The sequence below is a fragment of the Phoxinus phoxinus genome, assembly GCF_949152265.1.
Source record: "Phoxinus phoxinus genome assembly, chromosome: 22".
Taxonomy (NCBI): Eukaryota; Metazoa; Chordata; class Actinopteri; order Cypriniformes; family Leuciscidae; genus Phoxinus; species Phoxinus phoxinus.
This window is the reverse complement of record NC_136897.1, coordinates 27,884,430-27,909,634: the sequence shown is the minus strand read 5'-3', so window position 1 is coordinate 27,909,634 and position 25,205 is coordinate 27,884,430. Positions and strand designations below refer to the sequence as shown.

Genomic DNA, 25,205 nt, shown 5'->3' with positions numbered 1-25,205 from the left:
CAAACACACACAGACAGAGAGAGAGAGAGAGAGACACACACAGACACACGCACACACACAGAGACACACACACAGAGACACACACACAGAGACACACACACAGAGACACACACACAGAGACACACACACAGAGACACACACACACAGAGACACACACACAGAGACACACACTCAGAGACACACACTCAGAGACACACACACAGAGACACACACACAGAGACACACACTCAGAGACACACACTCAGAGACACACACACAGAGACACACACACACAGAGACACACACACACAGAGACACACACACACACAGAGACACACACACACACAGAGACACACACACACACAGAGACACACACACACACACACAGAGAGAGAGAGAGACACACACACACACACACACACACACAATCTGAATTCTGTGTAAGAGAAGGCCATTAAATATAAAGCCAGCATCAGTGTAAGGAGTTCCCCTGAGGATACAGTCCGAGCCTGGCTGCATTTTTTTATTCATATAGTCTTGTATGTTTGTTTATTTATTTACGCTGAATCCACTAACCTACTTACAGTTGTTAAAAAAGCAAAAATATGTTTCTATTTTCTCCTACTTTAGCATCAAAAACGAGGAGAAACAGAGAGAAGGTGGAAGAATAAGTAAAATGGCTGAAATGAGAGTCTATGTCCAGATCTATCTGATGTTTACCACTGAAATGAGGTCAGAAACTAATGCATGATGGGGTTTGATTGTGGTAATTAGAATTGACTGGTAAAATCAATAATGCATTGAATTTTCCTGCATCCCCAGTTCACACACATAAAAAAATGAGAGCGAAAAAAGGAGTTTCAAAAGTTAAAAAGAGTGATATAAATGGAGTTAATAATACATTTTAACCCCTTATATTGGCATAGATAAAATTTGAAAAAACACAACTTGTTCAGATTTTTGGCTTTGATTTTTTTGCATTTTTAGAGTCCCTCAGGTTTTGAAAATATATATTTTATGTAAAATATGAATAATTAAATGTTTAACACTGTACATTTTCATAAACTCAAACTTCTATAACTTTTTTTGTTTAACTTTCTTAATTTATTTCACTTCTACATTAATTCCTGAATTACAACCATTTAAGTTTGAAATGTGCATTTTCATGTCTATTAAAAAAAATGGGAGGTGCCGCTTAAGGTCACGTTACATTTTAATTGTGTTTTATGTCATATTAATATTGGTCTCGCTCTCAACATCTTCTATAAAGTTTAATCAGGGTTGTGAATAACTTGACCTGAACACTAACAAAATGTTTTTGGTTCATCTTATGAGCACAAATCAAACCGAAGTTCAATTCCTGACCATGTCCATGAAGAGGAAATACAACAAAGGGAAAAAGAAGGAGAATGAGAAGGAAGAAAAGACAAAAGAAAAAGGGAGGAGAAAACAGAAAAGAAAAAGGATGAGGATGAAAAAACTAAATCATTTAATGAGAAAGTTAAAGCATCTGTGGTCTAAATAAGTATAATTACATTCTTGAACTACATTCAACTTCATGAACTTCACATCCGCTAATTAAAAGGAAAAACCCCCTTTGAGGTCATCTGAGGATGGTGTGTGTGTGTGTGTGTGTGTGTGTGTGTGTGTGTGTGTATAGATTGAGAGGACAATCATAAAGAAAGAGGAACGCACAGATGTCCACAGAAGGATCTGAAGACCATGAACTGTGTTTCTCAAACACACCACACGCCTCAGTAGATCATGAGGAGCCGTCAGTGCCAGTCTCCTGCTTTTGAGAAACACAGTCCAGACCAACGAGATCATTAAAGAGTCATCAGTGCCAATACTTCATCAAACTGAGATGATGTTCCTTCAGTTCAATAAAAGCCCACGAGACCGTATGATTTAACATCACTGTGAGTGAGTTAATAAGACTCGCTGTTGCTTATATTTGTGCCGATGTCTGATCAAATATCCAAAATAATCATCCAACCAAACTCACTCGCATGAGAGACAGCGGCTACATTCACACAGAAGTGTGCAGGACACTATAGTTCATTTATGTAAGTCAGGAGAGCAAAATAAAGTAAACAATGACATAGTTTGTCAAATAAACTATGATAATGTGAGAAATGTTGAAGCTGTAAGTGATATTATTCATGTTTTTATGTTATTAAAAGTATTTCACAGCCATAGACTGAGACTAAACTCTCTATTGGTATTTATAATCTGCTACTATGGTTTAGGCAATACTCTGACTTTGGTTACCAGTTTAAGACAGCAGTGCAGCACTTAAAAAATCTGTATAATAGGGCAAAATGTACTGTATTAATGTGAAGGAATTTTACGTATTAATTTTTTTACAGGTGTTTTACCTGTAGATTCAGATTTTATTTAGTGCCAGGTCAGCATTCGAAGCGGTTTTCATGGCAAAAATTAAATTAACTAGAGATATATTTTATTTGTTGAGAGGAAATTTGTTTCAAGCACGCATAACATATTAAGAACATGAATATAAAAAACAAGAGAGAATACTTGCATATCAGTGGCTGATTTCCTATGTATTTAAAGCTCGTATAGAGACAGGAACAAAACTCTTACTAAACTTGGCCTTTCTACACATCGGTAACCTATAGCTGCGCCCAGAAGGCAGAAGGATAAAATACTTGTAAAGTGTGTGTTCTGAGTCATTTAAGATTTGTTGTGCCTTTTGCAACGTGAATGTCGAGACACTATCCGATAAATTAGGGGTCGGGATACCAATCATTTTACTTGCTAAATGAGTTATCTTTAAGAATTTGTTCTTGTTGGTAACTAAGCATATGAAAAAACAAAGCAAATGGCACCATAAGGAAGGACTGGCTCAATAATACTGCGATACAGAAGCAGAGGAAGACGTGGCTGAACAGACAAGTGCCTAAGTTTACTAATATCTGTCTTTGTTGACAGCATTTGTAAACCCCTAAAGATATTCAAATAAAGATATTTGAAATGCTCTACTCTCTCAACTATCTCTCTGTTAATAGTTGAGTGAGTATATAAATACAATAAAAACCCAACAAACATAAAAAGCAAGTCATATTATACAAGATTTTTTTAATTAACATTTTTTTAGGCATAATCTGACTAAATAAGTCCTTAAATGAGCATTAAAAGAGCATTCTCCTTGTATTAAGTCTTTGTTATTAATTTATGTTTGATAGATAAGGGAATCTTACAAAACATGCATAAAGTTGTGTCTTCACCTTGAAGCAAAATAGCATGAGTCAAACTTGTATGACCCACACGACATGTTTTACCTGCATTTTGAAATTTTAACTGTTGTGTTTTATGGTTAACGGAGATGTCAGTAGAATCACTGCATAATCTCCGGGTAATAAGCTACAGTATATATACGGGTATAAGAACAGTACTTTTCTGCATTTATTTTTTACAGTGAGTATTTTGGTCTTGTATGTTGTTGGCATGTTTCATTCCCAGACGCAGGAGCGTTTGCTGTGAGCCGAGCCGCTCGAGACACTGCAAACGCCGTCAATCAGGAGTTAATGAACACCGTGATGCACGTCACTCTAAAAGCAGCGCATTTAATTCAATCACAATTAGATAATCACACTGAGCCAGATCAAGAATTTGGTTGTTTAAATTAATCAAGCATCCCTACAAGAAAGGTGCATTATTACTAAAAATAAATGTTCTTTAAAAAAAAAAAAAAAAAAAAAAACATTTTACTTACAGAGCAAGACTGTTGTGTTGATCTGTTCAGTAATGTCCTGCACAACTACGCCGGTTAAAAACACGTTCAATCGAGTTATCGCAGCATCACATGCCCGGTATGAAATCTAAAACATCTCTTGGCTCGTCTTGTGCTGATGCATTGAAGTAATCGAGTTAAAACTTTAAACCTTTTAATTCTCTCAGTGCATTAAATGGCACGTCTGCTTTCTTCACGCAGGAAACACTTCTCAACGACCCGCCAAAACCACTCGCTAGCGTCTGCATTTTATTAGATTATCGATATCCTGAAGCGGTTCACGGCTGGTCATTTATCCGAGGCGTGTGGACAGACATCAAGTTAAATATCGTCTTGATGGCCGTGACCTCAGCGGACCGTCTCGAAGTGTGAAGCGAGAGGAAAACCCTGAGGAGGCTTGAGACTCCTCATCCAGATCTGCTGATCTCTATATTTCTGACATGAAGTCAGTGCTGTCTTCACACACAAGGCCAGACTGAATTAAAGAGAAGCTCTAGAGGTTCAGCATGCCGTAGAAACTAGGGGTGTAACGGTTCTCGGTAAAAATACACCAAACCTTTCAGATCTGATTGGTAAGTTATAAACCTTAAAGGATGTTTTAATGGTGCAAAGACCTCTTATATGTGACCCTGGACCACAAAACCAGTCACATGGGTCAGTTCTTTTAAAATTGAGATCTATACATCATCTGAAAGCTGAATAGATATGCTTTTTGGGATAGGACAATATTTGGTCGAGATACAACTATTGTAAATCTGGAATCTGAGGAGCAAAAAAATGGAAACATTGAGAAAATCTCCTTTAAAGTTGTGCATTTATGTTCACGATTGTGCTGCATTCACTCACAAAAATATATGTTTTATATATTTACGGTAGGACATTTACTAAATATCTTCATGGAACATGATCTTAATATCCTCATGATTTTTGGAATAACAGAAAAATGGATAATTTTGACCCATACAATGTATAGTTGCTATTGCCACAGATATACCCGTGCGGCTCCAGACTGGGTTTGTGATCCAGGGTCACATATGTCAAAAGATCAAGGTAAATTTGATTTCTCATGTCATGACCCCTTTAATGTATATGGTAATGCTACGATTATATCTTGGCTTTTCAGAAGCTCAAACAGGAGAGCGTTCGCTTAGCAACGTCAAGGTCATGGGATCGATTCCTATAATGCATGAACTGATAAAATGCATAACTTCCATGCAATCAAAGTCACTTTGCATCAAAGTAATCTAAATGTGAAAACAACATCAATTGACTAAATCTTAACTCCATGCTGCATTAAAATGGACATCATTTCCATCTGAAACAAACCATAAACAGGACTATATGCAAAATCAATAAAATTACCAACAGCAAAAGCCAAAATAATACAAATCAATGGGATGCATGACGTAATTTTGCACAACATATCAAAAGTTTAATTATTTGCATGTGTTTTTATTTTATTTTCTCATTATTTGCATTCAGTGCTGTTTTCCTCTATCTGAACAGACGTCTGTTTTTGGGTCACGACACACAGTTGAGAACCGCTGCCGTAAACAACACGCATTCAGCATGACACAGCACTGAGCTTTCAGTTGTTGCGTCTGACACACACACACACACACACACACACGGGCAACGACTGCCAAGATCATGTGACCGCACGCGCTTATCTCACGCGAACAGACCCTCTGCCGCCTCAGACACATGAAAAACACTGACCCAGAGGAAGAGTGACATCTGAGCTGTGATGATATTTGGGTTTAGTCCTTGCCAGAAGGTTTGAATATTCATGCACAAAGCCTCAAATCAAAATGTCCAAGTCTAAAGTGATTTGTGGGTCACCTTATAAGATCCTGAGCCATATCTACAGACTATAACATCAGGTATGCACTCCTTTAACTAGACCCAGTTACCCAACGCTTGGGTAACCTCCCAGAACACCCTGTACTAAAGCCCCTCACATCAACCTAACATGATGACAGAAAGCTGCACGACGTGCGTGTTGATTTAACGTAACGCTCATTGACACAGATCTGCTGGATAAGTTATTAATGATACAGGGTCAACTGTTATTATTATGAGCAGATGCTGAGAGACGAGATGCTCCACACACACACACACACACACACACACACACACACACACACACACACACACACACACACACACACACACACACACACACACACACACACACACACACACACACACACACACACACACTTCCTCCGGCTCCTCATTAGACTGAACCTCTCGCTGCTGATCACTAAATCATATTCAAACTTCCTTCTGGCCACCAGTGAAAAACAAGCCATGCTCACACATCCAACTATTTTAATGCAAATTTTGGGATATCCCATAAAAACACGCTGGATGGAAACACCATTATGCGCAATAATTCTAAAAATATGCATACAATTTTTTTGCATGATATTCAAACTTTCCTTCTGGCCACCAGTGAAAACATATGCCATGCTTCCATCAAACTATTTTATGCAAATTATGGGATATCCCATTAAAGCACACTGGATGGAAACACAAAGAAGCGCAATAATTCTAAAAATATGCATAATAATTTTTTGCATGATATTCAAACTTTCCTTCTGGCCACCAGTGAAAACATATGCCATGCTTCCATCAAACTATTTTATGCAAATGTTGGGATATCCCATAAAAACACACTGGATGGAAACGCCATGATGCACAATAATTGCGCAAAGAAAAAATGCATGCACTTAATGAGTCGGATAATTATTTTCCTGATAAGGTGGCATGGGCACAAACTATGATGGAAACACATTAACCGAATAAATCCCTGTTGATGCAGCAGAGGCTGTGATTGGATAACTGGACTAACCAGTGGACCAATCGCATCGCAGCATGTTCTGAAACGCCTGAACCAAAGTCTGTCATCAAGAATGATTTGGTTTAATTCAGCATGAGTGTGTTCCCAGACACCAGCATCACAGCGCGAGAGAACATGACAGCGTTTATGATCAACTCGTTTATGATGGAGGATAAAAGAGCCTCAGTTTCTTCCCCGGTTGCAGCAACGTCCATTTTTATTACTGATATTTTGTAACAATTTCTCAGGAAGTAACGATTTTGTTCTCATGAAAACTGCTTTATTCGCAAATGTTTTATGCGATATTTTAATTTCAATACCTTAAATTCGCAACTTTAAATAGACTCTAAACATTGGGAGAAAAAAACGTGAGAAAAATTACTTCAAAGAGGAATAATATAATATATATATATATAAGTACGTAATTTATATATCTTATTTAAAACGTAAAAATAAATATATAAAATATATCTATATTTATACAATATACCCTTTACACAAAAAAGATCATTTAAAAAATGCAAGTATATAATTTAAATTATATACAATATAAAATATTTACATTAAAAATAAAACATTTTATTATATATATATATATATATATATAAAAATCATTTAAAAAACATTTGTGGTTTGGAGATCTGAGCCCAATACAAATAAATGTGTATTATTATTATTATAAATATGACTTTATTTAAACGTAAAGCATGTCATTTGTGTATCACAGAACTGGATAAATAATGGCGTCAATGTTGGCATCGCTCAAACAAACAGATTGTAAAAAAAGAAAAAAGAAAAAGGAAAATGTTTTAAAAAGGTGTTCAAACTTGACCAGACCAGTCGGTCACAAGCTCTCGTTTACGGTCTGTGTTCAACTTAACGCTGTGTAGAACAATACTGAAGCTGATTGAACATGACACCAGCATAACCTGTGTCTAAACGAACACCTGTGTGTGTGTGTGTGTGTAATCACATTATCCAAACACCACAACAACTGTCTTAAAGCACAGCTGTCAATGTAAACCAGCACGTTCTACACACTAATGTTCCTCAACTGTCAGTTATTATTCTCGATTTCTTTCAGGCAATTAAATAAATCTTTTCCACAAGATCCACAAATCAAGTTTGCAAAGCGGGACTGAAGCAAATGTGCAAGACTTCAGCGGGCAATTCAAGACTCAACAACAGGTTTTCAACAATCCCGTCTAGGATTTGAACCCCAAAACGTATCATTAGCAGCCCAGGTTTTCACCGCTAAGCCGAGCACCCTGAGGTGAAGCCGGTTCAGATGCAGCAGTGACGGAGAGAAACAGTCGAGACACGGACGGCTTACTCATCTAATCTACTGACAGTGTCAAAACACATGCTTGGATTCATGGAGTTTGACAGCAAACATTAAATCATCAAACTTTCTCAAATCACATAAAAATCCATGATAATAAACGGAACTCTCACTGGAGATACAGATATGAAAAAATAATGATCCCTTTGTGTACACTGAACTTCAAACAAACAAACAAACAAACAAACAAACAAACAAATAAATAAATAAAATGAAGCACCATCAGAAATAAAAATGACCATCATCAGACCTCTAGACTAGACCATATCCAGCCAAAACATTTTTTGTCAAAAACATTGTAAAAATGTATAAATATAAGCTATAGCACTGTGAAACAAACTATAGATGAGTGCAATTTAGTAGGCTATCTAAAAATAAAAATGTTAATCTATAATAATAATAAGCACTACAAAGTGTTGCAAAATATAAATGACGATAAATATGTAATATTTTTTTTGTATTTTTATTTAATAAAGTTCATGTTAAAAACATGCAGTTAAAATGTAACAAAACAATATATAATAAAATAATAATAATAATAATAGAATAATAAATAAAAATTTGACATTCATGGTCAAACCTCTAGAACAGACTATATAAAAAACAATGGTCAAATATATTGTAAAAAATAATGAATATAAGCCTATAGCACTGCTAAGCAAACTATGGACGATTAGGAGTGCAACTAAGCGTTTATAAAAGTATGTATACATAATAAAAACTTTACCAGTTGACAATATATAAAGACAAATAAATAGCCCTATTTAATAGTGTTTGTATTTTTATTTAATAAAGTAAAACTTAAACTTTAATATATATATATATATATATATATATATATATATAGGCCTACATTTAATGCAGATTTTACTTTCACTCTTAATAAGCATTAAAGAAACAATTAATTAAGTTTAATTTCATTTCACATTTTCAGGTGCAGGGGTTGCTGGATAAGACAGTCATGAGGAGTTGCAGCTCATTTTCATATTCAAATATATCCAGATCTGTCTATTATTAATGTTCATTAAAGTCTTGAATGTTCACTTACATTATTTAATTAGCATTTACTGCATATTTTGTCCTATCACTGCTTTGCTTTTATTGATGCTGTATAAATAAATGACGATGAATTAAATTGAAATAAGCTACATTATCTGAATATAAAGAGCGAATATAAAATACGCTATACATAGAAGCAGTCATTGAGGTTTTTAATAATATCATGATAAACCCGCATGTCAACGCAGGGCGTTTCTGAGCGATTCACGTTATTAAATATATTGTTCACACACCGAGAGAAACGCTATAAAGCAAAAGAGAAATTGTCGTCGGGCACGAGCGCAGGCTTGTGGGGAATGTGCGGTACACAATATAGTTTTGCTTTGACGAATTGGTAACGTTACATAAATAAAAGACACAAACTGTATCAAACACTAGACACACAATGTCATGTAACGCGTCGCGTCAAAGTCGCGCGTGTGAATGAATGACGCTCACAGAATCACTGCGCCAAATATTCGCACATGATTCACAATAACGCAATGGAAATTATGTCTCCCGTTACCTGTCAATCCGAACGGATTTGAGGACTCTGTTGTATTCCTTTGCTCCAATGACAAGATCCCAAACAGAATAAATCCTTTCCCAAATCCACCGTGGAATAAATGAGCTCTACAAGCGCGTGCAATAATATCCTCATCAGAATTAAAACACGCGCACGTCTTGTCTGAGGTTAAATTTCTCTTAACTTGTTTTTTTGACACAGGTGCGGGTCGTGCTTGTTTTCTTTATGAGGACGCACGGACGAGGACGCTTCACGAATATAAATACCGGTTATTTGGAGGCTTAATATATTCAGCTGTGTGAAGCGACGTAGTGCGTGTGGGACCGTTTTCAAAATGGCGGCCTCCGTGGCTACTTTTCAGCATAAAAGTCCTCGCAGAAGGCACATTTCAATGAAAAGCCCCCGGATTCATCACAAACAAAACGTTTTACACATGTAAGATTCAAGACTTGTATTTTTATGGTACTTTGTTCTGAATAAAATCTGGGAAAACTGTTGGCTCTTCGTTAATGAAGAGAGATTTGCACTTTTAAGCTCATGGTGTGAGAGGTTGAGAGACTATCTAATCACATGGGGCCGGTTGCATAAATCGCTAAGACGACTAGTATTACTATAAGTTAGTCATCAGAGATTTCTGTTTATATCTTTATTTAAGTCAGTTACATAAAAACGTAGATTGGCCTAATTTGATACTGAAAGTAAGATTGACTGACTCTTGACCTGATAAGTGAGTCATACTAGATCTTCTTAATTTATGGCTATGTTTATGCAACGGCCCTTGATCTCAAGTGTCATTTAGAAATGTGATCTCACACTGACACCTGCTGGTGAAGAGAGGACTTGTAAGCTTGCTAAGAATTGTTTAGCAATGGTTGAAGTCCCCCTGTGGTGAAAATCAAGCTTTTAATATTTTTTATAAACCTATGTGGTGTTTTTAATATGCTTTAAGACAAACCATGTGCAAATTCATAAGTCGACAGCATTGCTAAGCATTTTCTCCTTAAAATTGCAGTGAACCAAAGACAGTCCTGGTTTGAAATCGCTGGTCTCTCTGACGTCACAAACTACGATGTAATTCCAATAAGTACCGGTAAGTAGGCCTAAGTAAGTAGTAAGTAAGTAAAATTGATTTATATAGCACATTTCACAGATAAAAATCACAAAGTGCTTCACAATTAAATGTAATACAGAACAAATACAAAATACAAGAATATTAACTGCAATTAGAAAACAAACAAACAACCATAAACCCCCCCTCAACTAACTAAAAGCCTGCTTGAAGAGCAGAGTCTTCAGTTGCTTTTAAAAGAATCAACAGAGTTCGCACAACGCAAAAAAAGAGGCAAAGCATTCCACAGCCTAGGAGCCACTGCCTGTAATGATTGGTCCCCTCTAGTTTTAAAATGAGTGCGGGGAACCACTAGCCTCTGATCTAATGACCTGAGACTCCGGGTGGGAGTGTGAAGCTGTATTAAGCCAGTGATGTAGGTAGGAACTTGACCATGCAAGTTCTGAAAGTAAGGACCAGGATTTTAAATTGAATTCTATACTGGACTGGTAACTGGACTTCAGGTCAGGAAGCAGACAGACTGGCTTAACCGACCGTCTGCTAGCGGCCTCGCGTCACCAAGGTCAGATAAATCCCAGCACATAGAGACTCTTTCACCTAGATATCATCATATAGAGACTGTGTCTGTTCCCCGAACTTGGAAAACCAAAAAACGTCCAAATCCATCTAAGGTTAAAAATGTAATTGATGTTCAACAAATAAAAAACAGATATAATACGGATGAGCAAATGATAAAGCTTGGGTTGCTGAATATTCGATCTCTTACTTCAAAGGTGCTAATAGTTAATGATATGATTACAGATTATAACCTAGATGTGCTGTGTTTGACAGAAACCTGGCTAAAACCAAACGATTACATTGCTTTAAATGAGTCAACCCCACACGATTACGGTTATAAACATGAACCTCGTCTGAAACGCAAAGGAGGAGGTGTTGCTGTAATTTATAGTAATATTTTCAAAACCACTAAGAAATCTAGTTTTAAATATAATTCTTTTAAAGTGTTGGTGCTTAATGTAAAAATATATAGTGTAAACGATAAATCACGTTTGAGAATTCTGCTGGCTACTGTATACAGGCCACCAGGGCACCATACAGACTTTATCAAAGAATTTGCGGACTTTCTATCAGAATTAGTATTGGCTGCAGATAAAGTGCTAATTGTTGGTGATTTTAATATACACATAGATAATAAAAAAGATGCATTGGGATTGGCATTTAAAGACATTGTAAACTCAATTGGAGTTAGACAACACGTGTCAGGACCGACTCCCTGTCGTAATCATACTCTAGATCTAATACTATCACATGGAATAGATGTTGATGCCGTTGAAATACTGCAACAGAGCGATGACATCTCAGATCACTATCTAGTCTTGTGTAAATTACATTTAGCCAAGGCTGCAAAGCCGACTCCGTGTTATAAATATGTTAGACCTATCACTAAAGATTGCTTTATCAATAATCTTCCTAATCAGTTTCATCATCTCAGCATCCCGGATAGCTTAGAAGAACTTGATATTGCAACAGAAACTTTTAACTCTCTCTTTTCCAGCACTTTAGACACAGTTGCTCCGTTGCGCTTAAAGAAGATTAAAGAACATAGTCCAACGCCGTGGCACAACGAGCACACTCACACACACACACACACTCAGGCCCTTAAGAGAGCAGCCAGAAAAATGGAGCGCAACTGGAAGAAAACAAAACTAGAGGTATTTCGCATTTCATGGAAGGAGAGCTCGATTGCTTACAGAGAGGCTTTAAAAGCTGCTAGATCTGCTTATTTTTCAACCCTATTAGAAGAAAATAAACACAATACTAGGTATTTATTTGAAACAGTGGCTAAACTAACGAAAAAGAAAGCTTCAAGCCCAGAAGTTTCCAAGCAACACAGCAGCATGACTTTATAAACTTCTTCACTTATAAGATCGATAATATCAGGGACAAAATTATAACTATGCAACCGTCTACTACAGTATCAAATCAGGGAGTGCATTGTAGTCTCCCTGAGGGAAAATTAGATTAATTCGTTGCTAGAGGAAGAATTTAGCAAAATCGTTAATTCATCTAAATCGACAACTTGTATGTTAGACCCTATACCGACTAAGCTGCTGAAAGAGATGCTTCCAGATGTCATAGATCCTCTTCTTAATATCATTCATTCATCTTTGTCTCTAGGATACGTACCAAAAACCTTTAAGCTAGCTATGATTAAACCGCTTGTTAAAAAAACGCAACTTGATCCTACAGAATTAGTCAATTACAGGCCGATCTCTAATCTGCCTTTTCTGTCAAAGATATTAGAAAAAGCAGTATCCTCACAACTGTGTTCCTTTCTAGAAATAAATGATTCTGTCAAAGATATTAGAAAAAGCAGTATCCTCACAACTGTGTTCCTTTCTAGAAATAAATGATATCTGTGAGGATTTTCAGTCCGGATTTAGACCGTACCATAGTACCGAGACAGGTCACGTTAGAGTCACAAATGATTTGCTCTTATCATCCGATCGTGGTTGTATCTCTCTATTAGTGTTACTCGATCTTATCAATCACAAGTTCAGTATGGCGTACCACAATGCTCAGTACTAGGACCGCTGCTGTTCACTCTGTACATGCTACCATTAGGAGATATCATTAGGAAACATGGAATTAGCTTTCACTGTTATGCCGACGATACTCAGCTGTATATTTCTTCAAAACCTAAGGAAACCTACCAATTCACAAAATTAATGGAATGCATAGCTGATATAAAAAATTGGATGACTAGTAATTTCCTACAACTAAATTCTGAAAAAAACAGAGATTCTAATTATTGGACAAAAAACTTCCACACGTAATAACCTAGAGTACTGTCTAACACTTGATGGCTGCTCTGTTAAGTCTTCGTCGTCGGTTAGGAACCTGGGTGTGCTCTTTGATACCAATCTTTCATTTGAAAGTCACGTGTCTAGTATCTGTAAAACCGCATTTTTCCATCTTAAAAATATATCTAAATTACTCTCATTGAGTATAAATTACTCATGCTCTCATATGCTCTCATTGACAAATGCGGAACAATTAGTTAATGCGTTCATGACCTCAAGGCTAGATTATTGTAATGCTCTACTGGGTGGTTGCCCTGCACGCTTAACAAACAAACTACAGCTAGTTCAAAACGCAGCAGCTCGAGTTCTTACCAGAACCAGGAAGTATGACCATATTACTGCCTATTAAACATCGTATACATTTTAAAATATTAAAGTAGACAAGTAGGCAAGACAAGTTGTTTGTGTAGGCATAGTTTGTAGGGAATTACAAACCTGCGCAAATATATTCAAATGCGCATAAACTATAGAATTAATTCTTGACTATAAAATTATCTGTTTATCTCTGTTAAGCAACTTTTAAACACTCTACATTGTTAAAAGCGCTATATAAATGAAGATGACTTGACTTGACTTGAAGTGCTGAAGGTCAACGAGAGGATCTCTGAGCTGCTGTGCCTGTGAGTGAGTGGAGGTGGGGCTCATTTGCATATTCATAGAACCACAGCCCATTATTGTTTGAGGAGAAGTAAATGAAGGAGGTGGAAAGCGGTAAATGCAAATATTTGCAATGGTATGTATGTGTTGGTTTTAACCCTTAATCAAACATTTTATCAAGCATTTCTTATATCGCGAAATTTTAAATCACTTGCACCCCTTCTTGGAAAGTAGTCGGATGTCCCACACACTGTCAGAAAGTTTATATTATATTACAAATTATTACAAATTGGGCCCTGTCTGTTCATGTTCCTACATGATGTCTCTCCACACCTCATTACCTACCTCTGTTTGCAAGAGTGGAAAAGATAATCTGACTTGTCACATGACATCAGATACTCAAATATTTTGTCATGATCAGATCAGTTACACTGCTGACAATTTAAATCATGTTATTTTAAAACGAGTTCATATGAATATTGCTTGCTGTTAAATACATACTTTTAATTATGCCCACATATCAGTGAACACATTTTTTCGAGGTGCTTTGCTCTGTCACAGTTTCTGAAAGTCTTCATGTGAAGTCCCACTCCTCCTCAGGATCTCTTTGATATATGCAGAACCAATATTGAAAATAATCATTTATCTTTTTCCATATTGTTAAAGCATTTTGTTTTCTCTTTTCAGCTTCATAAACTGTACTTTATGTCTGCCTAATGCCTTAATCAAAAAAGCGTCAGTGCTCATCAGGTGTTTTGCTAAAGGACATATTCATTGCCATCCATTAGCTTCACTAGACCTTGTATTACAGTGGTCATTATAGTAAATGTCCACTATAACTACATATATGGTATCATTATATCACTACCTGGTTAATGTAAATGTATACCTGTGAATGTATTTTATAAAAGCATTTTCTTGCTGACTCATATAATCATTAAAGTTGAGAATGTAAAATGTTGTGCTGAAGGTTTTGCCTATTTTTTCTTTAAAGGGAAGAAACAAATATTTTCACATAACAAAGTTGATTCTCATCTCTTGGTTTGTGAAAAAATTATTACTTCATCATAGCGATTTTTTTAAACAGTATATGTCACTAGAATAAATTGCCTCTGTATCTGGATAAAAATCTAGTATTGGTTGTCGCTTCCGAACGTTGCTCTTCATTTGCATAAAGTTAAACAGATCTCAACTTTGTAGCATCGCCAGACACGCCCCATCAGGTCACCAACGGCCGCGATCGCGCATGTGTCGCCGGAAAACGGGATGAGACACAATGACCACAACATGTAACTCATGCACCAACCCCCTGAACCAATTCTGCTAAACTTCAATCAAAAAAATCGATTGGGATTCAGGAACCTCTCTGATTGGTGGATCTCACATCGTGTCCTTGAGTCGTAATACACACAAAAACCTTTGTTATTAACCTTTAGAGTGGCTAATGGAGTTTCTCCATAAATCAGCCAGTAATCTTGAAAAATGCAAGAGAGAAAAAAAAAACATGATTTACCCCGTTTGCATCTGCAAGGCATACCTAGAGATCGGCATGGGGTACTTTCCATAAGATCATCTCTCAATGCAAATCAAACCAGCTATTAGGCGAACTGAAATAAAACCATGGCAATCTCTAGGTATGGTGAAGGGTGTGTGATGATGTGCGGCTATTTTAATTCCAGAGGCCAAGGGAACTTTATCCGGATGCATAGTCTCCTGGATCCATAAAATAACTGGCCTTTAAAAAAATATATCTGCCTGCCTCTATGGGGATTTAACATAGGGGTGTCCTGACTTATGCACCCTGTAAGGAAGAACATTTATTTATTTACGATATATAATTCATTCACTAAGAAAATTGGTGTCCTTAAAGGTTGGATTTTTCCTAATTTTTTAAATTAAGGCATTAAGATAAATTTCCAAAAGATGATTTTTTATTCCTCGTTTTAGGCAAGTTTAGCATAGGTGTCCTTACTTATTCACATCACTGTATATACACACATTATATATGTGAGTTGACGTCAATCTTTAAGACTGCTGCTAGACAAGAGTAACTTGAATTCTTGAAGTCATGGGTGTCTATACCAACATTCTTCAGAATATCTCCTTACGTGTTCAACAGAACAAACAGTTTGAAACAACTTGAGAGTGAGTAATGACTTTTACTGAGTTTGTTAATGAGCAATGAGTTTTATTTTTGGGTGAACCATCCCTTTACTTGAATAAAATAGCCTAATAAAATAAATGTTAACCGAAACAAAATACAATATAAAAAAAACCCTTAAACTTATTTTATTTCATTTTTATTTAGTTTAATTTGTACTACTAATAAAACATATATAAAACTATGTATGTATTATAAATTGAATTTAAGTTGTGTATATCTATGTATTTTTTTCAATTACAACAACACAACAAAATTACTAAAATGTTAATTAAATTTAAAATGAAAAATATTAAAATATTAATAAAAACTATAAAAGGATCTTAATGATACTAAAATAACACCAGCATCACGCAAACTGTCCATATTGACATCTGTCTAATTTAATGAGCTTCTACCAAATGGCAGATGAATTTGCAAAAGAATCCTGTAGTTTGTTAAGACATGATTTTAGACATCAACAACAAAAGATTTTCTACTCACTTTAATTAAAGGTGCATGCTTTGCTTTACTATTCTTGATTACAGTTAAAGCATGTTCAAGCTTGATCAACCGGTTATTACTGTAATGTTTAGTTAAAATAAAGCAAATATCATCACACTTAATCTCCACCGACTGAACCTCCTCTATCAAGCTGTAAACCACCTCCCATTAGAGTCCTATAAATCTCCATCACCATCAGAGGATAAGGTTCATGAAAACACAAGACTGACGGCAGATTCACCAGCAAGAAACCAAAGAGATCACGAGTACAAGAAAATAATGTACAATCAAGGACCAACAATCGGGGGAATAAACCCCTCATTCAGTGGCGCTCCAGATGAGCAGAATCCACCACAGAAGCCATGGATGGGTCAGCCTGTGCCAGGCATGCCTGCATATCCACAAGGTCCAGTTCACACCGGGGTCACAGTTCAGCCAGCTGTGTTCATGACCTCCACACCAACGCCCACTCATTTGCCGGATTACTTGGGCTACTCCATCTTTACTCTGATGTGTTGTTGTTTCCCACTGGGAATCGCTGCTGTCATCTACTCTGTCTCTGTAAGTATTCGCTCTCACCTCATATACAGGTGAAACTCGAAAAATGTGTGCAAAAGTTAATTTATTTCAGTAATTCAACTTAAAGGGCATATTGCAGGGTTTTTTTTTTCTTAAAAATTTATATATAACCTTGTATGAAAATACCATATGAAAAGTAAAGGCAGGATTAAAAATTGTTTTGCAAGACATAAGGGCACAAATTTAGTAGAAAACGTGACAGTTTCCTTGACCGTGTTGAAAAAACGTTTTTTTTTTTTTTTTTTTACCATCGCGTCATATTACATCACCAGAGGGAGTCGTTTGCGGGTGTTGTGCCGAATTTCGACCCCCACCCAATTATTACTCCCCTAGCATTGGTAGGTTTAGGATTAATAAGATACAATACGAAATACAATAAGATTTTAGTCGACTAAAATCTTATTGTATTTGTCGACTAAAACTAGACTAAATCTAAAACAATTCAGATGACTAAAATATGACTAAAACTAAAATGGCATTTTAGTCAAAAGACTAAAATCGAATGGGTTTAGTTAAATTGTAATGCATTAATTTTGAATTTCTCTAAAATTTCCAAATCCATTATATATTCCGTAGAAAACATCTATTAACCTGTTAATATGAATCATTTTTCAAGTTTGAACATGCAATACAGACAGATTTAGCACTGTGACATAAAATAATATCTTAAAAACACTTTTCCTAAAGTAGAACAGTCTTTTTTTTTCAATTAATGATTATGCAGTCTTTAACTTACATACCTCATTCTTTAAACCAGATAAATTTATTTGTATGATTTAAATATCATTGATCCTTTTTAAAGCTTTTAAAAAGAGCAGTGAATGCTTTTCTCTTTTTATTTTGTTGTTTGATATTAAGTGTACAGACCGCATTAGGTTTATTACGCACTGTCACTTTAAGACCGAGTGTGCAGATCCAATTGCACTGCTGATGCACATCCGATATTCTCACAACTGTACGTTCTGTAAAGACATAACCGACTGTGTTTACGTGAATACTCTCCAAAACAGACATTTAGACATAACGTTGTGTGTATTTGTCCATTCAGAAAGAGAGCTCAATTCAGTCCTTGCACGCTGTATAGCTGTCTATGTGCAGGGCTGCACTCTTCGGGTCGTGTGTGTGTGTGTGTGTTCGCACAGAAAAACATACCAAATAAAGCTCTCTTTTGCGTCGTCACTCTTATTCAGATCTATCCATATGTCTGCTCTTCTCTTTCTCCCAGACGTTTACATTTTTGAACGATTTATGAGACATGCATCAAGCCTGGGGTTACCAACACGGGGTACTTCCTAGGCTGCTCTGGCCTCTGCTTGTTTATGAGGTACCTGTCTCCAGAGGTGGAAAGTCCAGGTTCAGAAAGTAAAAGTCCTCCTCAGTATTTTTTTTTCAATCACCTGGATTTGCTAATTAGCACAGTTTTTCAGCAGGAGATAGAACTAATTAGTGAAATCAGCTGACTGAGTTCATGGGTGGAATAAACATATGGCAGGACTTTTACTTTCTGACCCCTGGACTTTCCACCTCTGCCTGTCTCTACCGTCGAGGGATTGGAGGGGAAGATTAACACCTATTTGAAGAGGTGGCTTGGCGTTCCAAGAAGCTTCTGCTCCATTGGTTTGTATAGCACAGGCAGCAAGCTGCAGCTGCCAGTGACATCAGTGGTCGAGGAGTATAAAGCGACAAAGACACGCCAGGCCATGATGCTGCGAGACAGCAAGGACTAAATCATTTGCTACTGAAATCTACAACATTTTAACATATTAGATCAAATTACCGCATAATCGAGTCAAGAATCAGACAAATTTCCACGTGCATCTTGAAAAGCGGATGTTTTGGAAAGTGCCTTGGCAAGTTTTTGTGCCATCTAGTGGAAAATAAAATCAAAGTAGTCTTTTACCCCGGTGCGCCTTTAGCCCCGTTGTCTTCTTTTCCGTTTGCAGTGCGCATCTGATCAGCAGCTGCCCTACCACAAACACAACATTTATTCATTATTCTCATTATCTCTAAACATCATAGTCATCTCATCAGACTGGATTCTCCTTTTACAATAGAGATTACAGCAAAATTAGGGTTATAGCTCTGATATAGCAATGATCTATGATATGACATTACAGAATGAAAAATGCAGATTTTTAGTATGAAATAAATGCATTGACAGTTTGATTTTTTTTTTTGCAGACTCGAAATGCTAACATGGCTGGAGAGCGAGATTTAGCGACCAGGTCCTCCAGAACGACACTGATCCTGAACCATGTCTCTCTCGGTCTCGGCCTCGCTGTCAACACACTGATCATCCTCCTCATACTGCATCAGAACGGCTTGATTTAATGCTGGATTCTGCTTCACATGCAGCTACTCATGATTTTGCAAAATAAATGACAAATTACAAGTGGTGTAGGCCTATGTGAAATGATTTGCCTTCAAAAAAATTCAATGTATTCCTTTGATTGGTGTATTTTATTGATTGATTGATTTAATTATTCCGTTTTATGAATCTTATTCAAATATTACGTGATGTTAGCCTGGCTCCGTCCTCCTACGTAATTCCGCTCAATTTTCATTTTCCTTCAGTACTACGTCTGGGATTGTGGTGTATTCTTGGGTTTTCTCCGATCTATTTTTTACCGGTCTAACAAGCGAACAGAGGGAGTGTCTGAGAACGATGACGTTGAGGTCGTGCGCTAGATTGAGTCGACATACGTCACGAGACTCACGACCTAACGTTAGCGATTGGTTATGGCAGATCCAGAGTGACTTTGGGCAGATCCAATAGTTTTAAACTTCAACAGAGAACCGCCTCCAAGGAAGTTAACGCTTGTCAATGGAGAGAAGCCAGACTCTCTGTACAAATGAAATGTACGAGAGTCTGGTAGGACCAGGCTAACGTGATGTACCTTCGTATCAAAATATTAGGTATTGGAATCTTTCGGATTCAATTAAAATCGATTCTTGAGGTCAAAAATCCCAGAAACCTGAAATTAATTTTGATTTTCTTCTCATTTTAGTCAACCCATTATTATTATTAATCTGACTGCAATCATTACACACATAACTGGCAGTTTTCTGTAATAAAGCAAGGCAGGCAATTCTATTTCTGATATCAAAAATAGGAAGAAAAAAGCTATTTACAAACAATAGGACAAATACAACAGAAAAAATACAGAAAAAGGTACAGTAGCCTAGGTTTATGTAAGAAATACTAAATTGAATAATCAAATGTAAAAATAAAACACTGTATAGTCTACACTGTATGACTTAAATATATAATTGATTCATATTAAAGATAAAAGTGATTCAGTCAAAAGCAGTGAGTGATTTTTTTATTAACATTATGGGCCCTATTTTAACGATCTGAAACGCAAGTGTCAAAGCGCAAAGCGCAGTGTTGTATAAAGTACTAGAAAGCAATACTTGAGTAAAAGTACAAGTATGGTACTAGAAAAAGACTTTGGTAGAAGTAAAAGTTACCTTTTAGAATATTACTTAAGTAAAAGTCTTAAAGTATCTGATTTATTTTGTACTTAAGTATGAAAAGTAATTTTCTGATATTTAATGTACTTAAGTATTTTAAGTAAAAGTAAAAAGTTTTTTTATTTTTTATTAAAGCAAGCGGTTAACTTTGTTTGTGAACTTTATTGTGGATTTCTTATACTAGGCATACTATTAACTGGTACAACCTGCTGTTGTTTGTGTTTTGTAGCCTGTACTTGTGTTATCGTTTATCTCCCACTGCATGTACCTTAAGTTAGCTGCTCTACTAAGAAAAAATCAGTCTGCAATAGTGCACTGTTCTGTACAGCCTTATAATTCATTGTATTTTTCAAAAATATAATTTTATATTCAGTGCAATAGCCGTATAGCCTACGGGGTTTTATAAATACAGAGGTCCCAAAAGTGATCTTGCTAGGGGGTTCGGGGGCATATTATTTTTCCACTGTCATTGGCAAAAAACATATGTATATCTGTGTTAAATAGGAATCCATTGTAATAAAGTTATTCTCATTCTGGGCACAGTATGCAAAAGGCTATTGCTCTACCTGCTCCCCTCTCTCATCTCCATCTCTCGTTCTTCTTCTCTCAGTCTCTTTATCTTTACCTGTAAATCTCCCCTTCCCGAAGATGAGCTTTGCAAACTGATTATTTATGTCGGTCGTTTAAAACTTCTATTGTAAATCAGCGGTTTAGTTTAGCCACTTGCATCTTATCTCGTGAAGCGTCGCGTTGGGATTCGCGCGCGGCCGCAGCTCGCGCTTCCATGGCAACAAACAAGCTTGACGCTGAAATAGAGCTTGCGCAATGCAATCTAGGAGCAGTGATTCGCCAAACCTCAAACCCACATTTCTTCTGATTTTATTTTGTAGTAACGAGTTACGAAGATGCTTAGTGGAAATGTAGCGGAGTAAAAGTAAACATTTTATCTAGGAAATGTAGTGAAGTAAAAGTAAAAGTTGACATAAATTTAAATAGCGAAGTAAAGTACAGATACGTGAAATTTCTACTTAAGTACAGTAACGAAGTATTTGTACTCCGTTACATTACAACACTGGCAAAGCGCTAGTAACTTTGTGGGCGGATCCCGGCGCTGTTGCTATTTTCCCGGCGGTATAAATGACTCTTGCGCCTGGCGCAAATCTAAAATGTGTTGGTCTGAAGTAGCTTCATTACTCATAGGTGTGGTTTGGGCGTAACGTGAAATAAACCAATCAGAGCGTCCTCTCACATTCCCTTTAAGAGCCGGCGCGCTTGTTCCATTGCGAATCGCTATTATAACGGCGGGTTTGCCGGCGCACGCCAGGAGCGGTTCACAGCCGAGGAGGCCGACGTTCTCGTCAGGACCGTAAAACTCAGAGAAGTGACATTGGGGATGATGGGAGAAACCACCCAAATTAGCTTCGGTTAAACAGGGGTATAATGTGGGTAAATGTGTAGCCTAATCTTAGGGGTGTGACGAGACCCTTATCTCACGAGACAAGACAAAGACGAGATTGGGTTCACGAGAACAAGACGAGACGAGATTTTTGCACAATATTTGATAGAACTCCTCAATGACAAAATTCATGACTGGAAAAATAGTCTGCAGGTGCATTTTGAAATGTTGTAACTAAATCATCTTGTAATGAATGTCATTTCAGTTCTACTTTGAGTATGAATTATCAAATACATTAAAATACAACAATATAGAAGCACTGTAAAGGTTTTACCACAAACTCAACTGACTAGCTTCTCTCAAGTATGATTTCACACGAGTCTCTTCAGACCTTACTGTACATTATGAGCTTCCAGAACTTCTGAGGCTGTGTGTGACCTCCAAATAAAACTACTTTTCACAAATTGAAAATAGAAATAAAAACTGTATAAAACAACAGTTTTTCTTAGTCTTATTAGTGCAAACGATAATTAAGTGCAAGTGCAACCATAATCAAAGGAGGCCAACTCTCTCTGTATTCAAAGTGTAAGCAGAGACCAAAACAGAGACCAGAGCCACAACTATAACGTCCAGAGATAGGTTTGATATTGGGAGACGGGCTATTGTATGCAGTCTAATTTGCGCGCATCGTGTTTTACTTTCATTTTCACTCCGTAGTGGCGGTGCTGAACGCGCGTTCTACAAGATAAGGGGCCATTCACACAAATGCGATACGCTGGCAGTGGAATGGGGGAACTGATTTTAACTTGAGCGCCGCGTTTTTAGAATGCAAAAAGATGCAAAAGATGCAAGACGCGAGCGCAAGGTTACACATCCGTCTAGCGCGTTTACATAGAAAAACAATGGAAAAGTACCGCACTGGAATGGAAAAACACGTTCTGTGTGAACCGCCATCTCAGACATATCAAGACATCTCATTCTCAGAAGACATCTCAGATCGACTCTCTGTTGCGCAACAAATCCTCCGCCATCGTAACGCGATCAGTGAACTGTGATTCCTGCAGCACTGTCACAGTCTGTGTGCGACTGCAACTCGTGCTGGATGAGCAGAGTAGATGTTTACAATACAATAGCAAAACGACAGTGGAGGCGGTGCCGCGGTGTACACCGTAATGTAATGTGTACGTGGCAAATTCTTTGCTAATCATGGCGATATCGCGACACAGTTTTTCACTCGACGAGAAATCTCGTCACATTTTAGTCTCGCGAGATCTCGTGGCACGAGATCTCGTCACACCCCTACCTAATCTAGATTTTTTTTTAAAAATCTAGATATATCTTTTTCACATCTTCACGGACACAACAATGATTTCCCTCGTGTGCTAATATTTTTCCTTGTAATAATGTATGATTTGCAAAAATGAAAACTGCTGCGTCTGTTTATATTAGAGAATCAAAGTGGATGCGCGTTAACACACTACATTATGGCCAAGCACGCGCCCTTAAAATACCATATCACTAACGCGCAACGCGCCACTGTCTTTAGACTGTTTTTTTCCTGGTTAGTGGCGCAATTGCTTTCTAAAACTGGAAAATAGCACCAGGGGAGTTTTGCGCCGGAACACGCCTCCTCTTTGCGCCGAACCACCCCCGCGAGCGCAAGTTCATTCCCTAATTTACAGACGTGCGTCTGTGGAGGGAAGAGTCCGCTGTGCGCGGGTGCAAGATAGGAATTATACATGCGTCGGTGTACAAAGTCAATTGCGCTGGGTGCAAGATAGGGCCCTATATGTTGTTACACATCCGATTTTTTACGTTCTCGTATAGGACATAACAGACTGTGTTTGCATGAATACTCCACAAGATGTGCATTTTGACATAATTGTGTGTGTATTTGAGCTGTGAAAGAGTAATGTTCTGCAGTCCTTATCCCTTATTGTGATTAATAACACTGTAACGTGTCAATAACTGAGTAGTACTGCGGAGTTAAATAAGTTTAACAGTTTAGAAAGTCAATATTTTAATTGATTCGAATCGGTAGAGAATCGCAATTCATATGTGAATCATCCCAATCATCCAAACTCGCATGGACAACAATAGATGTCTTGTAAGATTTGACTTGTGTGTTGTCTAGTTGTATGTTTGAGTTTGTGTTCTTTTTTCCCTTGTGTTTTTCGTTTAGAACATCTAAGCTTTTCTCTTTAGGATTCCATGTTTTGGACTGTGTATTTCCCAGACACTCTCACACAGTTTAGTGTACTACTACACCTTAATCTTAAATAAAAGCCTTATCTGTTTTGTTTTTTTGTAATTCAAATATTTAATGTACTTTTATTATTATTTTTAAATCCCTTTAAGAATTTGTTTAATGCAGCATCCAAATGTATAAAGGTGTGTTTGGGTTGTTTTAAATAAAAAATATATAATTAATATATCATAGAGTTATATTTTACAAACGTGATGATAAATCATTATTTCTCCAAATATGCGCACCATTGGACTAAGAACTCTGGCGGATGATGTATTTTGCATGTATGTGAACACAAATAAACCGGAGACATGAATGATTGCTATGAGTGATGATTTCTATTCAAAACAAGGAACGTTACAGATTAATAATTTTGCAATCCTGGCATAAATGAAGAAATTAATTTCACTGCAAACCAGTTTTATCATAAACAGTCAAATATCGAAGCTGGAGTCTTAAATCTTTCTAAAGATGTTCACCTTTGTCCAGATCAAGTAAGAGTTTGATTTTTTTAACGAGTAATGAATGTTGAACAACAATAATCTGGGGCCGTCAGTGAGCTTTGCTACCCTGGAAATCCAGAGTTCTCGCGAGAGCACAATTTGATTTTGCTCAGCGAGTTCACTCTGGTGTCGAGTAATAATGATGCCCCTCTATCTGAGCTGCACCAATCACATCGGGTTGTCTGATATAGGCGGGCCAGAGGCGAGATGACATTCGTCATTAGTAAACATTGCGAGATGGCTATGGATGAACACCAGTTGTTTGAAACGGCTTTGGCCGCTACAATGAAATATTTAGACTTGCCTTTTTCTCTAAAAGAGGAACAGAAGACGGCGCTCGAATCGTT

At 37.0% G+C, this 25,205-nt stretch overlaps 1 protein-coding gene across 9 annotated transcripts in view; it reads right to left on the bottom strand.

Annotated features, from left to right (window-relative positions):
* The window catches only part of tmem63bb (transmembrane protein 63Bb), a 90,375-nt gene that overhangs the window by 41,730 nt on the left and 23,440 nt on the right, over positions 1-25,205 (bottom strand). For 3 of the 9 annotated variants that reach the window (XM_079597810.1, XM_079597813.1, XM_079597816.1), the window contains exon 1: positions 9,485-9,823. The exons of 5 other annotated variants lie outside the window; for them this stretch is intronic. The gene's annotated coding sequence lies outside the window, so the exon portion shown is untranslated. Of the gene's footprint in view, positions 1-9,484; positions 9,824-25,205 lie in introns of those variants that run through there. One more of the 9 variants, XM_079597817.1, reaches the window with a different exon arrangement.